This window comes from Lepus europaeus, unplaced genomic scaffold (assembly GCF_033115175.1).
Source record: "Lepus europaeus isolate LE1 unplaced genomic scaffold, mLepTim1.pri SCAFFOLD_29, whole genome shotgun sequence".
NCBI lineage: Eukaryota > Metazoa > Chordata > Mammalia > Lagomorpha > Leporidae > Lepus > Lepus europaeus.
In genome coordinates this window covers 2556995-2573623 of record NW_026909167.1, presented here as the reverse complement: position 1 = coordinate 2573623, position 16629 = coordinate 2556995, and the positions used below count along the sequence as shown (strand labels likewise).

General features: G+C 47.5%; 1 pseudogene; it reads left to right on the top strand.

Annotated features, from left to right (window-relative positions):
* Window positions 1–200: 200 nt before the first annotated feature.
* Window positions 201–16629, top strand: part of LOC133754749 (guanine nucleotide-binding protein G(I)/G(S)/G(T) subunit beta-1-like) — a 28746-nt pseudogene continuing 12317 nt past the window's right edge.

Sequence of the window (16629 nt, the reverse complement as noted above, 5' to 3'; positions counted from 1 at the left end):
TTGTTTTGCACAGAAAGTAGCATCTTTCTGTCCCACTTTCTGTGCAGTTTCTGCAGGGCCTTTGCACATTAGGAAGCCCATTTAGTCCTTTGATGTGAGCTGAGGGCACAGTCACTGAGGTCCCAGGCTTTATCTTCTCTGCTTGAGAAGTTCCCGTGGTGCTGTCAGTAAGGTGTGCATGGAGGTCAGCCCCCGCAGTGATGTCAGTAAGGCAGGTGTCGGAGGTGAGAGCCCTCGCTGATAGGTTCACACAGGAGGACTCTTGTTCTGGATCTTCTCTGCCCTGGTGCTGCATTTACTGCTGTGGAAGAATGCTGGATTCCATAATTTTTTGTGTCTTAATCACCAGCAGAATGACTAAAAAGAGTTTAATTAGAGGATAGCATTGTGGTGTAGTAGGTAAAGTTGTCGCCTGTAAAACTGGCATCCTATACGGGTGCTGGTTTGAGTCCCAGGCTGCTCCACTTCCAATCCAGCTCCCTGCTACTGGCCTGGGAAAAGAGTGGAGGATGACCCAAGTGCTTGGGCCCCTGCACCTGGTCCATTGTGACTATATGGGCAGTGAACCATTGGATAAAAGATATTTCTCTGCCTCTCTCTCTTTCTCTCTCTCTGTAACTCTTTTAGATAAATAATCTTTTAAAAAAGCTTAATTAAAGATAGAATTTGGTATATTTATATAGTAATAATAGTTTCTTTATATTATTAATTCACAGATATTCCCACTGGCTTCATAAAATAAAAATTTGCAGTAGGGAACTTTGCCCCTAAAATCGGATCTCCTGGGAAGACTCCAGCCTCATTGTCAGATCATAGCATAGCAGCATGGAAACCTTTTCCTTACTGGAAATTGTTCTGAGTGCCTTTGAAAAGCTGCTCACACTCCTATTTTGAGTCTTTTAAAGCCATTTTCTCATTTTACTGCATATAATGTACAAGAAGTCTTCAGAAAATTCATAGAATATATGTATTATAAAAATTATGCTTGGGTTTCAAAATATTTTGCCCCAGAGTCATCTTATTTTTCAATTCCGTTTTCTATGGATTTTTTTTAAAGTTTCCTTTTAAATATTTCTTTCTTTTTTAAAAGATTTATTTGTTTATGTGACTGGCAGAGTTACAAGAGACAGAGGCAGAGAGAGAGAGAGAAAGAGAGGTCTTCCATCTGCTGATTCACTCCCCAAATGGCTCCAATGGCTGGAGCTGGGCTGATCCAAAGCCAGAAGCCAGGAGCTTCTTCCAGTTCTCCCACATGGGTGCAGGGGTCATTGCAGAGAGCTGGATCAGAAGTGGTACAGCTGAACAGCCAGAACTCAAACCGGCACCCACACGGGATGCTGACACAACATGGAAGATTTTTCAATTTTTTGGTATCCTCTTCTATTTCTTTCTTTAAGATTGTAAGATCTTTAACATCCTTGGTTAAGTTTATTCCAAGGTATTTGATTGTTATTTTTATAAATAGAAAGATATAAGGAGCTGGCACTGTGGTGTAGCAAATAAAGCCACCATGTTAATTTAAGATTTCAAAATTCTCTAGTTCCTTTGTTCACTTGATGGTAGTAAAATACTGCTGTTAAGGCCAGTGCCATGGCTCAATAGGCTAATCCTCCACCTGTGGCACCAGCACCCCAGGTTCTAGTCCCTGTCGGGGCACTGGATTCTGTCTTGGTTGCCCCTTTTCCAGGCCAGCTCTCTGCTGTGGCCCGGGAGTGCAGTGGAGGATGGCCCAGGTCCTTGGGCCCTACACCTGCACAGGAGACCAGGAGAAGCACCTGGATCCTGGCTCCTGGCCGGCCATGGCAGCCATTGGAGGGTGAACCAATGGTAAAGGAAGACCTTTCTCTCTGTCTCTCTCTCACTGTCCACTCTGCCTGTAAAAAAAAAAAAATACTGTTGTTAGTGATGGTGTGTCCTTTCGCAGAGTGTACCTGCTGGTTGAAGCATTTCATCATTTCATAGATAAGAAAGCAGATTGATAGCCAGGAAGAAGCCAGAAAGTTTCATCTGAATCAGACCCCTTTCTCTTTTCTGTAAAATTTAAATCCAACAGAGTAATTAATGTTGTTCCCTGGTTATTAGGTCCTTACCAGACTGTTCTCACTGGGCACCAGCCTCCTGTCCTCCCTGGGTCAGCTGTGCAGGCACTGAGCCAGCATGGTTGCTCAGAAGCACCGAAGGCAAAGGCAGCCCCGAGCCCAGGTGCCCTGCCCCGGTGGCGTCCTAGTGCCAGGTTCCACTGTTGCCATGCTGAAAGAGTCCCCTGTGTTTGGAGTGGCCGAGTGCAGTGGATGGTGGGTGTCGGGGGGGGGGGGGGTGCTTTTCTTCCACAGTGATCTATGAGGTCCTAGGTTGACCCTGCCTGGAACGCCACTAATCTCTCTTGTGTTGCTTCCTAGGATGCTAGGAAAGCACGTGCAGATGCAACGCTCTTTCAGGTAAGAGCTGGTTTGCGGCCTGGACCCTCTGGAGTGAGCTCTGCCCGTGCAGTTGCCAAACCACTGTGGGGGGCATTGTCTTTGCGGAGTCATCCAGATGTGGGAGGAGACAGTGGGTTCTGTGTACACGTCGTCTCTTCAGCCTGAGTAGTGCTCCCTGCCAGTCAGGTGTTGTGTCACTGCCTTTGTGACCAGTCTGCCTCAGAACTGGACACTGCAGGCTGGCCCAACAGCACCTGAGACACTTGAACAGCAGTTCCATGGCTCCTTGTGTACCCAAAAGGATTAAAAGCCGGCGTTCAGCATATGTTCAATAGGATACGCACACCCAAGACCTGTGGATGTCTGAAACCTTGTGTACACAGGCCCTACAGAGGGGAACATTGAGAGCTAATAATAGAATAATCATAAAAACAACACTGCAGGAAATCTATGCATATGATTTGTCTCAAAAAATTAAGCTTTCGGTACTTACACTTGTAACAACAACTCCTGTGTGAGGAGATGCAGTGAGGAAGATGATACAGGGCTGGGACACAGCTTAGGTGATGGCACCGTGATCTGATAACCACAATGGGTACGGCACAGGTGCACTGGACAGAGGGCTGATTCACACCCCAGACAGGACAGAGCAGGCCAGTGTAGGATTTCATCCTGCTCAGAATGGCTCACAACTTAAAATTTAGGAATTGTTCCTATCTGGAATTTTCTACTTAATAGTTTCAGACTGCGGCCAGCACTGTGGCTCACTAGGCTAATCCTCCACCTGCGGCACTGGCACTCCAGGTTCTAGTCCCAGGTGGGGCGCCGTTTCTGTCCTGGTTGCTCCTCTTCTAGTCCAGCTCTCTGCTGTGGCCCAGGAAAGCAGTGGTGGATGGTCCAAGTGCTTGGGCCCTGCACCCACATGGGAGACCAGGAGGAAGCACCTGGCTCCTGGCTTTGGATCAGCGCAGTGTGCCAGCCATGACAGCCATTTGGGGGATGAACAAACAGAAGGAAGACCTCTCTCTCTCTCTCTCTCTCTCTCTCTCTCTCTCTCTCTCTCCCTCTCCCTCTCCCTCTCCCTCTCCCTCTCCCTCTCCCTCTCCCTCTCTCTTGCTTTCTAACTCTGCCTGTCAAAATAAATAAAATAGTTTCAGACTGCAATTGACCACAGGTAACTGGAGCCATGCATAGTGAAACCAGTTAAAGGAGGATGGCTATACACAGTGTTCATAACATCCCCACTCACATAGCCAAGGGAGGAGGCCATCCAACTCTCCATAAGTGGATGAGTGTACAAACACATGGTGGTATGTATGCATGGTAGGATATTACTCAGCGGTGATAGGGAATGGAGTCATGTGGGTGACCTCACAGATGGTAAGAAAAATAGCCAGACATGTGTAACTCTGTGTTTAACAACTCTGTGTATATGAAATACCCAGAATGGTTAAGTCAAAGACAGGAGATTGGTGGGTGCAGAGATTGTGGGGCGAGAGGAGGAGGGTGGCTGCTGGGTGGGTGGGGAGCTCCAGATACAGTTGAGGAGCTGAGCAGTGGTGACGGCTGCATAGCATGCTGGGTGTGCTGAGTGCCTCTGAGTGGAGCACTATAACAGAGTTTTAAAAAATTTAAAAAATAGAATAGAATAGTGAAAGAAAACTTAGATTCATCCACTGAAGATGACTCAGTTTATTACACTATCCAGACACGTAAGGGATGCACTTTAAGAAGAAATTTATGCAGCTGGTGCCACGGCTCATTAGGCTAATCCTCCACCTGTGGCTCCAGTACTCCAGGTTCTAGTCCCAGTTGAGGCGCCAGTTCTATCCCGGTTGCTTCTCTTCCAGTCCGGCTCTCTGCTGTGGCCGGGGATGGCAGTGGAGGATGCCCCAAGTGCTTGGGCTTTGCACCCACATGGGAGACCAGCAGGGGGTGCCTGGCTCCTGCCTTCGGATCACCACAGCATGGCCATTTGGGGGATGAACCAACAGAAGGAAGACCTTTCTCTCTGTCTCTCTCTTTCACTGTCTAACTCTGCCTGTCAAAAAAAAAAAAAAAAGAAATTTATGCAGCGTAGAATTATAACTGTCAGTTCTTGGGCACACTTTGGACTGTCCATTTTTAAAGACTCATTGTTGGGTGTGCTTGGCCCATTTGCCAACCTGGAGTCATTACTGTTTGTGTCTGCCCTGTGGGGTGGGTGCTGGCATGCAGACACAGATCCTGAATGTGGCCTGAGGTGGGAGCAGCACTGCAGTTGCTGGAGGCTGTCCCTGTGGTGGCCCCCAGGCCCCGAGACAGACGGGCAGAGCTGGGCACAGGAAAGGAGCTGCTGTGCGTGTGCACACTATGGGGACAGGTGTGTCCTTACACCCCATGGAAACAGTAGACCTGTTCAGAGTCCCAAGGGACCCAGTGCCCTTGAAGAGCTGGAGGATGGCTGGGCCCTGGTGGGTGGGTGAGGAGGAGGGCTCTGGGAAGATTGTGTGGTCACAGACGTTAACCTCAGGAACCTTCGTGTTTAAGATCAAAAACAACATCAACCTGGTGGGGAGGATCCAGATGTGCCCCAGGAGAACGCTGAGGGGGCACCTGGAGAAGATTTATGCCATGTACTGGGGCACAAACTCCAGATAACACACAGGCCTCGGCAGCAGCCGGTGCCGGCTACGTCACCGAGTGTTCTGTTGTCTGGGAAGGTCACCCGGATTCATTTGCTGTACTTTGTAGAGAGCAACACGAGGAGGGAGGAATCAGAGGAGCAGGCCAGGCGTGGCATGTGTGTGGGTCTGTGCTCCATCTAGGGTCCTGCTCACCTGGCCCATCCTGCTCTGCTGTTTCTTCTCTGCTCCAGGCTGGCTTGCATGACTCAGGTTCTTCTCCCTGGGAAACTCCACCTTCCCTCAGCTCCACCGTGCTCTGACGTGACCTTGGGATGTTGCCTTCCTCCGTCCCTGTGTTCTGCACTGCTCAGTCTGTTCTCCTGGCTGCTGGCCCTCCTGTGATTTCAGCACCTGCTCCAGGTGCTGGAGGCCCAGTGAGATAGCCTTAGAGCAGCAGCCTGTGGGGCTGGTGCTATGCCTGGGTTTCTGTGGTTGGGGCCCCCAGCAGGTGCATGGATATGTGTGTTTGCTGTGGCCATCACCCTTCACCTGGTCTTTGTGCCTCTCTGTGGTGTGTTCATTGTCCCAGACATAGCCCCTTGAGACTCCTGTTCTTCCTCTTCCTGGGCTTCTTAACCTCCCATCCACTCCTCTGTCCCCTGCTCACCCTCTGCTCTGCCTCCGCCCTTCCTCCACCCACACCTGCCTTGGGCTGTGTGGCTTCACTATGGGCCACTGTAGAAAGGACATCTGTTAAGCTCTCTTTTCCTGTTGTTTTAGAGGTTCCTAAGTCCATCTCTTACTTTTTCTTCCCAAGTAAAGGAGATGCTTTTGATTGAGGACTGTAGCCTGCTCTTTGAAGTCTGACATGCCATTCTTGACATGCCTGTCTTTGAGTAGTAGTTTTTTCCTCCTTGAGTTGTCAGAGTGGAATTTTCTGCTTGGCTTTCTCTTTTTCATGGAAGTGCTTTGGAGTGTAAAGGCTGGAGGCTGGAGAACAAAAGATTCTATCTTAAGTTTGTTCTATACAATATCCCATACAATTTCACATGCAAATGACAATATGAGCATTTTAATGAGGGCTGTAGTCAGAAAGCATAAAAAAGGAAAGGGGAGGAGGAGGAAGGGGTGATGTTCAGAGGGCACAGACTGCCAGCTGGGAGAGGGCTGCGTGTACAGGGCTCCAGGCAGCAGTTCAGAACTATTAAATCTCCAGGACTGCTCTGAAACTTGTATTTACTTGAAACACAGCAAGAGAGACAGAGCTCTCATCTGTTGGTTTACCCCCCAAATGCCTGCAATGATCTGGGCTGGGCCAAAGCCATCAGCCAGGAACTCAGCCCAGGCCCCCAAGTGAGTGGCCTGAAATGCATTAGATGAGTCTTCAGCACTGCCCAGGGGCTGTGCTGGTGGGAAACTGGGACAGGAGCCAGGGCCTCATAGCTCAGTTCACAGAGTAAATGCTAGATGCTCTCACCACAAAAAAAAAAAAAGGGTATGAGGTGGTGGGTGTGTTAACCAGCTTGATATAACCATCCCATAATGTAAACATACATCAGAACATCACATTGTATCCCATACATACATGCAATTATTCATCAATTAAAAATAAAATATATTCAAAATAAATGAGTAAATCAGCAAAACTGTGTTGTGCAAACTTCCCTCTTTCAATTTTTTTTAATGGTGACTTTATTTTTTAGTTATTTGTTTATTTGAAAAGCAAAGTAAAGAGAGGCAGAGGCAGCGAGAGAGGGAAGTCTTCCATCTGCTGGTTCATTCCCCAGATGGTTTCAGTGGCTGGAGCTGCACCAACCAGAAGCCAGGAGCTTCTTCCAGGTCTCCCATGCAGGTGCAGGGGCCCAAGGACTTGAGCTATCTTCTACTGCTTTCCCAGGCCATAGCAGAGAGCTGGATCAGAAGTGGAGCAGCTATGGCCTGGGAAAGCAGTAGAAGATGGACCAGGTACTGGGCCCCTGCACCCACATGGGAGACCCAAAAGAACATATACATGGGATGGTGGCACTACAGGCAGTGGCTTTACCCGCTACTCCACAGTGCCAGCCCCTGAGAATTGGGCTTACACTTGCTCTTTAAGCTGGACAGTTAGATTTCATGCTGCATGATAACAAATGAAAACCAGGAGGTAATATTAAGGAGGATCTTTGCTGTCCAGAGTATCTTATGATCATTTGTTTTATTTATTTAGTTTTTAAATATTATTTGAAAGACATAGTTATAGAGAGAAGTAGAGACAGAGAGGGAGAGGTCTTCCATCCACTGGTTCACTCCCCAAATGACTGCAATGGCCAGAGCAGAGTCAGTCAGAATTCAAGAGCCAGGAGCTTCTTCCAGGCCTCCCAAGTGGGTGCAGGGGCCCAAGCACTTGGGCCATCTTCCACTGCCTTCCCAGGTGCGTTAGCAGAGAGCTAGATGGGAAGTGGAGCAGCTGGGACTCAAACTGTTGCCACATGGGATGCTTGAGCTGCGGGCCTGAGCTTTAACCTGTTGAGCCATAGTGCTGGCCCCAGATTATTTGTTTTAAACACCTATTTTCTGTATAGGTCAGTGGCTGTTTATTTAAAGCCTAAAATAGTTGTTTTGGAGTTTTGGGGGATGTGTATTTTCCTGAAGTCATCTTATTTCCTGCCACCATAAACTAAGGTTGTCACACAGACTCTCACACTTTTTCATAGCTCAGGCTGTCATTTATGAATTGTGAACACTTTGGCTTAAGACTGTGGCAGGCAGGACAGCACCATAGCTCACTTGGCTAATCCTCCAACTATGGCGCTGGCATCCCATATAGGTGCCGGGTTCTAGTCCTGACTGCTCCTCTTCCAGTCCAGCTCTCTGCTGTGGCCCAGGAGAGCAGTGGAGGATGGCCCAGGTGATTGGGTGCCTGCATCCGCTTGGGAGACCAGGAGGAAGCACCTGGCTCCTGGCTTCGGATCAGTGCAGCACCAGCCATAAAGGCCATTTGGGGGGTGGACCAACAGAAAGAAGACCTTTCTCTCTGTCTCTGTCTCTCTCTCACTGTCTAACTCTACCTGTCAAGTAAGAAAAAAAAAAGATTGTGGCAGGCCAACAGTGTTTCTTTCAAAACCACACTAGGGGCCTATGACACATGCTTGTGTACACATAGATGTACAAGTGTGTAGTAGGAGTTTATCAATATAATACATTCAGGACTGGTGCTTTGCCATAGTAGGCTAAGCCTCTGTCTGCAGTGCCGGCATATATGGAGTGCCAATTCACGTCCCAGCTGCTCCTCCTCTGATCCAGCTCTCTGCTATGGCCTGGGAAAGCAGTGCAAGATGGACCTGGTACTGGGCCCCTGTACCCACATGGGAGACCCAAAAGAAGCTCCTGGCTTCAGACCCAGCTTTGGCTGTTGCAGCCATTTGGGGAGTGAACCAGTGGATGGAAGATTTCTCTCTGTTTCCTACTCTCAATTATACCTCTCAAATAAATACATAAGTCTTTAAAAAAAGAAAGAAAAAAAACCACATTTATTTATACTATAATCTGATTCTTTTAAAAAAGTTATTTACTCAACACGCAAAGCAACAGAGAGACTTCCTTCCGCTGGCTCACTTCCCAGATGCCTGCAACCCCCTGGGCTGCGCCAGGCCAAAACCAAGAGCAAGGCACTTGTCCAGATCTCTCCTGTGGGTGACAAGGGCCCAAGCACTGCTGACTCCTCTGGTGCACAGAAGCAGGAAGACAGGGTGGGAATTGAAGCCGGAAGGTGAGCTAGGCTTTACAAGGTGGGAGGCAGGTGTCCCTGTGCCCACTCTTGGCTCTGATTTTCAGTGGCACTTCAGGTGCCCTCTCAGTCACATGGGTCCATGCTTAGATTTGCTGTGGAAGTCCATGCCTGGGCTGGAACACAGCTGTGTGTGCAGGGCTCCAGGCATCTGGGCCGTGGCCACTCCTCAGTGCCCTGGAGCCCGCTGGCATACTTGTTTCTCTGTGTTCTGTGTGGTGGCCCTCAGGGAAATGCTGTGTGAACAGGCAGGGCTCCAGGAAGTGAAGTGAAGCCAGGTCCTGACCTGGGGGAGGAGGTGTCTCCTGTCACCTTCCGGGGAATTAGCAGCTTACTCCCCCACTCTGACGAGTCAGCACTTGCTAAGCCGTGTGACCAAGAGCTCTCTGAAGTTGACCCTACCTGGAAGATGAGCTGCTCTGCATGGGCTTCGGTTCTGCCTCAGGCTTCAGAATGGCTGGACAAGGAGAGCAGCAGAGGGGGGTGTCTTCACCTACAGGACTGTTGATGACTGGGCTAAGAATTGCATCTCGGGACTGGCACTCACAACACTGGCATCCCACAGGGGTACCAGTTCGTGTTCCAGCTACTCCACTTCCAATCCAGCTTCTTGCTAATGGCCTGGGAAAAGCAGCAGCAGCTCCTGCTAACCACATTGGCAGACCTGGAAGAGGCTCCTGGCTTCAGGCTGGCCTATCCCTGGCTGTTTGCAGCCATCTGGGGAGTGGACCAGTGTCTGGAAGATCTCTCTGTCTCTGTTTCTCAACCCTCTCTCTCTGACTTTCAAATAAGTAAATCAATCTTTAGAAAAAAGAATTCATCTGGAAGATGAGAAGAGATGGGAGCATGCAAGTCTCATGTTCCAGGAATAAATTATATAGCAAAGCACTGAAAAGGCTTCTGTTCCTGCCATACACATTGTTTCTTCTGTAAAGAAAGTTTGTGCTTCAAAACAGAGTTTGGTGAAAGTTGCCAACACTATCAGGATGACTTGAGTGAGTTTTACCTTCAGCTTCTGATCTGCTTCAGGAAGCCAAGTGCGCTGTAGTGAGCCAGTTCCAGTCTGTGTCGCTATCATTAACAAGTGTCTGCTGGAGACAGCAGGGAACATTCCGGCCCAGTTCCTCCTTGGAACAGCACGTTCTGTAGGCAGCCATCCTCCGAGAGTTCGTGGGTAGCCGTGGTTCCCAGGCTGTGCTAGCTCTCAGCTTTCTGAGGGTTTCATGCCTGTGTGTGGCCTGGTGGTTTAGTGCTGCATCTCACATCTGAGTGCCTTGTTTGACCAGAGAGCTGGTTCACTTTGTCTCAGCCTCTAAGATTGGCTGCTGGTCATGCTCCCCTTCAGCGGGACCCCGTCCTGGTTATCCATGTAGACTCAGCACCTTTCCCAGCAGACAGATCCCAGACACAGCCTGTGTCCATGGCCACTATGCCTCCTGACAGGCAGCACACATGCATTTGCTGTCATTGGTGTGCTCCTATCCAGCCATCTGGGTCCTGAGCACCGTAGCTTCTAGGAGACCTGGATTCCAACTGAAGCTCAGTTGGAGAAATGTCTTGTTGCTCTTAGGTGAGAAGTGTTTTGTGAATCTGGAAGATCTGAGGCTTTTTATTCCCATATATACTGGCTTTTTCTTTGTGATGGAACAGAAAACTGTTCATATTTTGTACAGTCTTTGGCTCTTTAAAGACCTCTGTGTCTGCAGCATGGTTTATAGTGGAGGGAGACAATGCAGAAGTGGTTAGGAGAGCCGCAGCCAGCCTGCCTTGGTCGACAGAGGCAGAGGCTCATGTGTTCTGGTCTGTGCTGGAGTGGAGTGCTGAGCTCTGTCTGAACTGCTGTCTGTGAGGTCATCACAGTCATGCTAACTAAGTTGTCCTGTGTTCTGTCTCCATGTCCCTTCCCACGTGGGATCTCTGGGCTGTGCAGGGCTGATTTGTCTGTTTGTCTTCCCTGAAACCTTCTTGTCAGTGCCTCAGAGGATGGCAAGCTCATCATCTGGGACAGCTACACCACAAACAAGGTGGGTAAGCAGGCTTGCATTCTCAGGGCTGTGCTGCACCAGGGAGCACAGGGTAGTACAGGAAGCACAGAAAAGCATTTGGTTGGGTTTTATTTCATTGAGAGGTGTGGCGACATGGAGAGGGAGAGTGATAGAGGTCTCCTGTCTGCTGGGTTGTTCCTCAGATGTCTGCAGTGGCTGGGGCTGGGCAGTGGCCAGGGAGTTAATCCAGTCTGCATTATGGGTGGCAGTAACCCAGTTATTTGAGCCATCACCACACATCCTAGGGTCTCCATGAGCAGGAAGCTGAGCCAGGAGTGGAGCTGGCTTTGAGTCCAGGTATTCTGATGTGGGTTGCAGGCCTCACAACAACTGGGCAGATGCCTGCTCACAAGCTGTATTTGTGGTGAGGTCATTTAGGGAGACAGAAGTTGTGTTGCATGGTAGCTTCATCTGGACAGGGCTTAGTTGTGCTGTGGGGTGCTGGGCCTTCACCAAGCAGGTAGGAGGTGAGCACTCCAGTTGTAGCTCAGTCTCTGAGTCTGTGTGTTTTATTTATAAAATGCAGAAATACAGCCTTTCATTTAGTTACTCATTTTTATAAGAGGTTCTCTAAAAGGCATTATACTTTGAAGTATAAATCAAATTCTTTTAAAATTTAATTCAAGGTTGTTTGTATTAAATTTAAAAAGTACTGTAATTTGTAAATATGTATGTGAAAATCTAGCCCAGCTATATTTTACTAAAGAATATCATGTATATAAACAGGTTGCAATAATTACTCCAGATCTGTCTGCACCTAAGGAGGTGTGTGACAGTGTGGATTATGATAATTTCCAGTGACAATGCGCTGTTCTTTTTTTTGAGTTCACACCATGTGGACAGGTGGTGAAGTGCCCTCCGTGCAGTCTGTGGCTGCCGCACATTAGCACTACAGCGCCGTGGCTGGTGATGCCACAGCCACGCCTGCAAACTGCTCTGAGTCACTGTGGCCCTGCTTTGCTCTCTTATCTCCTATGCAATGAGAGTTGAAGACCAAGGGAGAAATTGGTGTCCATGGGTTATGCTTTTGAGCTGGAAGGTGAGAGTCCCACCGGTGTCCTGTCTGCAAGTGCACGCCATCCCTCTGCGCTCCTCCTGGGTCATGACTTGTGATACGTCCCCTCTGGGAATTTGTGGCCTGTGGTGGGCTGGACAACATCTGCTCCATTTACAACCTGAAGACGCATGAAGAGAACATCCACGTGAGTCGGGAGCTGGCCAGACATACAGGTGCGCTTCCTTATCGACTCCTTCTGAGGCCAGGTGGCTCTCCTTGAGCACATAGCACACTTTGAATTCTCACCTCTGTCAGCTACTATTTAGTGAGGTTATTTCAAATAAAAGTTGGGGTAGTGGCCAGAGGTTTTCTGAAGAAAAACTTTGGATTTAAATTATTGTTGTCTCCGGTCATGGGGTGTCCAGCTCCTCTGCTCACTCCCTACACAGTTGTTTCCGGGTTGGCATAGACGCATGGTCCAGTCTTGACTCTGACAACACACTTCTCCACCATGAGCTCCTTCCCACAGATGTACCATTTAAAGCACATGTGTACTCTGAGTCCACACTGGCAAGTGATCTTGTTGCAGGGAGGTGACTCACACTGTGTTGGTCCTGGTTGTCTTTAAGTATTGGGTGTGGGGCACATTGAAAAGTTCATGGAAAATGGAACTAAAAGATGAGTTTATTTTGTTGCAAACATATTTTCCTGTCCTATGAATGGGGGGTCTTTGTAAAGTTAATGGAAATTGCATGTTGTCAGAAAACTGCACTAGTTTGAAAAGTTTCTTGCATGTGTTATTTTGCCACAATTCAGCTTTCAATGGGACTAATGAGAAAATGAAGTGCCCGACCTAGTACCTCATTTCCGGGGCCTTGCTATATTTTCCATTCTCAAGAATTCTGTCCTTTTAGTATTTTCATGGCAACACCATGCCAGGCTTACCTGTTTCACAAATGCAACTAAAGACATTGTCAAAATCAGTGACTAAATCATATTGCTGCTGACCTCTGCTGAGCTGGCTGCTGGATGAGTGAGTTTGGGCCAGGTGAGGGTTGTTGCTGCTTTGCTTATTTCTCACCATCTGTCTGCTCTGCAGTTCCCTTCTCAATATTCTGGCTTCTTAAGGGAGAAGCTTAAGTCACTGGTTTTAGAACTTGTTGCTTCTCAAACATAGGCACTTCAAGTTAGAAATTTCCCTGAGAGGTAACTTCTGCACATTCTGATACATTGTATCCTAATTATCAATGCATATGAAACATTGTCAGTACTCACCATCACCAGTGTAAGTCATGGGTGGTTTAGTTTTCAAATATCTGGATTTTCCTGGTGCATTTCTTACTGCTCTCTGACTAGAGGTCTGTGTCCTGTCTATTGGATATCCTGCTGATGTTGTTTTACATCTGGGACGTGTTCTTAATGAAGGTGCTGTGTGGGCATGTGGACAGGTGTACTCTGGGTGTTGGTCATGGGGTCTGTCCACAAGTGTGTGTCAGTCACACACTTAGAGTTAATCTGAGAAGTTAGGAAAAATTTAGTCTTTCACATTTTCTCAAGCATTTACTATTTTTAGTGTTCTTTGTTCCTTCCTAGCGATGTGAGTTTTCTCCTCACTTCCCATCATCCTGAAGAGATTCCTTCAGCCTTTCTTTTTTTTAGATTTCATTTACATATTTGACAGGCAGAGTTACAGACAGTGAGAAAGAGACAGAGAGAGAGGTCTTCTTTCCATTGGTTCACTCCCCAAATGGCTGCAACAGCTGGAGCTACACCAATCTGTAGCAGGAGCCAGGAGCTTCTTCCTGGTCTCCCACACAGGTGCAGGGGCCCGATCACTTCTACTGCTTTCCCAGGCCACAGTATAGAGCTGATTTGGAAGATAGCAGCCGGAACTCGAACTGGTGCCATATGGGATGCCAGTAGTATAGGCCAGGGCTTTAACCCACTGTGCCACAGCATAGGCCCCATAGCTTTTTCTTTTCTTTTCTTTTTAAAGATTTATTTTATTTATTTGAAAGAGCTACATAGAGAGGTAGAGACACAGAGAGAGGTCTTCCATCTACTAGTTCACTCCCCAGAGGGCTGAAATGGCTGGAGCTACACCAATCTGAAGCCAGGAGCCAGGAGCTTCCTCCCAGTCTCCCACATGGGCACAGGGGCCCAAGGACTCAGGCCATCTTCTACTGCTATCCCAGGCCACAGCAGAGAGCTGGATTGGAAGAGGAGCAGCCAGGACTAGAAACGGCGCCCATATGGGATGCTGGCACTTCAGGTCAGGGCTTTAACCAGTTGTGCCACAGTGCCAGCCCCAGCTTTTTCTTAATACACATTTTTAATGAGCTTTTTGAAAACCTTTTATGCATAGATTCCAAATGTTTTTTCACCAAAAAATAAGTGCATCCTAATTTTTCTCTTGCTATTTCTGAGGCAGAGAGAGTTCCCATCTGCTGGTTTTCACCCCAAAATGTCCACAGTGGCCAGGATTAGCTGGGGGCCAAAGTTGGGATCCAGGAACTCCATCCAGGGGTCCCATGTGGTGGCAGGAGCCCATTATTTGAGCCATCACTGCTGCCTTCCAGTGTTTACATGAGTCAGGAGCTGGATGCAGGAAGCCCAGTGCTGTGTTGTGGGGGATACAGGTGTCTCAACCACCAGAGTAACCACACATGCCTAAAATTTCCTTTATATTCCATTTTCTGTGAATTTTTTGAAGTTCCCTCATATACTGTAATAAAAGTTACTTAAAGCGGGTGGCGGAATAGGAAGGGAGCACACTGATAGTCCGAGGAGAGACAGTTTAATAAAAGTGGAGATACTGCAGGTTCAAGGAAGAGTAGGGGAAGAAACAGCACAGGAAACTCTTCCAGAACTAATGATTCACAGTGGACCTGCGTGGAGAGCATGGGAGCCCAAGTTCGGAACACCAGCGGCAGACTCAACACACGAGCGCTGGAACACAAGGTGAGCCGAACTTCAATAGCCTGAGACACCAGTGGGAAAGCGGAAAGAGGAGACTAGGGGGAATGAGGCTTGAAACCCCATGGGGAAAAGTTCACCAGGCTAACTAGAAGAGAGAGAGAGAGAGAAAAAAGTGACCAATATGGACTTGAGTTTCTCTCTCTCTGCTCACCTCTGAAAGGCAAGCAAGACAAAGAGCAGGCACCATTTTGGACATACGTCATAAGCAGGGTGACCTCAGATCTGCACTGGCCCTGAGCCTAGCAGAAACACCTGACTCTGGGGGGTGTGTGTGTGAAATAACAGGAGATTAGGATCTAATGAATGTGTGGTGCTAATGAACTTAGACTGTGAAAAAAGAGACGGTGGGGGAGAGAACTCATGGAATTCACATGAGTACTCTCCAGAGATGCTACAATTCAGTAACCTTGGCAACCCAGTGGGAGCCTGGAGTAGAATTGGAGCCCACACTGAGGGCAGCACAGATTCCCTGTGTGGTCCTTGGGAAAGAGCTCCCAATCTCTGGCTCCTGTGGGTATATTATTCGCCTGCTAACTACCTCCAATTCCTTTCAGCTGTGAGGAATCACTTCACTTTTGAATCAAAAAAAAAAAAGAGAGAGATTTACCACGCCTAACCTGGGAGTGTCACCTTTGACAATCCTCAACCCTGAGGAAACAAACAAAGGCCTCAGGCCACACCCATCTCAAGTCTCTAAGGCTCCATCGAAAGCAGACAGTCCACTTAATCTAGAGCCATAGTATAACAAGAAAAAACACCACAGTGAAGAAACCAAAGAATATCTCCAATATGTCAAACAACAAATGCAAAAACCGAGGTAACAAGAACAAGGAAGACACTATGATGCCCCCAAATGAAAAAGACACCCCAATGCAAGATTATGAAGATGATGAGATAGAAGAAATGCAAGAAGTGGATCTCAAAAAATTGATAAGAACATTAAGAAGTTCTCAAAAACTAATTCTTGAACTACAGAAATCCTTAATGGACAAGATAGAAAATCTCTCCCGTGAAAATGAAATATTAAGGAGGAATCAAAATGAAATGAAACAACTAGTAGAACAAGAAACTGTAATAGTGATGAGAAACCATAATGAAATGAAGAATTCAATAGATCAAATGACAAATGCATTAGAGAGCCTTAAAAACAGAATGGGTGAAGCAGAAGAGAGAATATCGGACTAAGAAGACAGAGAACAGGAAAGTATAAAGTCAAACCAAAGAAAAGAAGAGGAAATTAGGAATCTAAAAAATATTGTTGGGAATCTACAGGATACTATTAAAAATCTCAACATTCGGGTTCTAGGAGTTCCTGAAAGCATGGAGAGGGAGAAAGGATTAGAAGGCCTTTTTAGTGAGATACTTACAGAGAACTTCCTGGGTATGGAGAAGGACAGAGACATCCTAGTACAGGAAGCTCATAGAACCCCTAATAAACATGACCAAAAGAGATCCTCACCACAACATGTTGTAATCAAACTCACCACAATGAAACATAAAGAAAAGATCCTAAAATGTGCAAGAGAGAAACGTCAGATTACTCTCAGAGGATCTCCAATTCGACTCACAGCTGACTTCTCATCAGAAACCCTACAAGCTAGAAGGGAGTGGCAAGACGTAGCCCAGGTACTAAGAGAGAAAAACTGCCAGCCCAGAATATTATTTCCTGCAAAGCTCTCATTTGTGAATGAAGGTGAAATTAAGACTTTTCATAGCAAACAGAAATTGAAAGAATTTGTCGCCACTCGTCCTGCCCTGCAGAAGATGCTTAAAGATGTGTTACACACAGAAACACAGAAACATGGTCACCAAT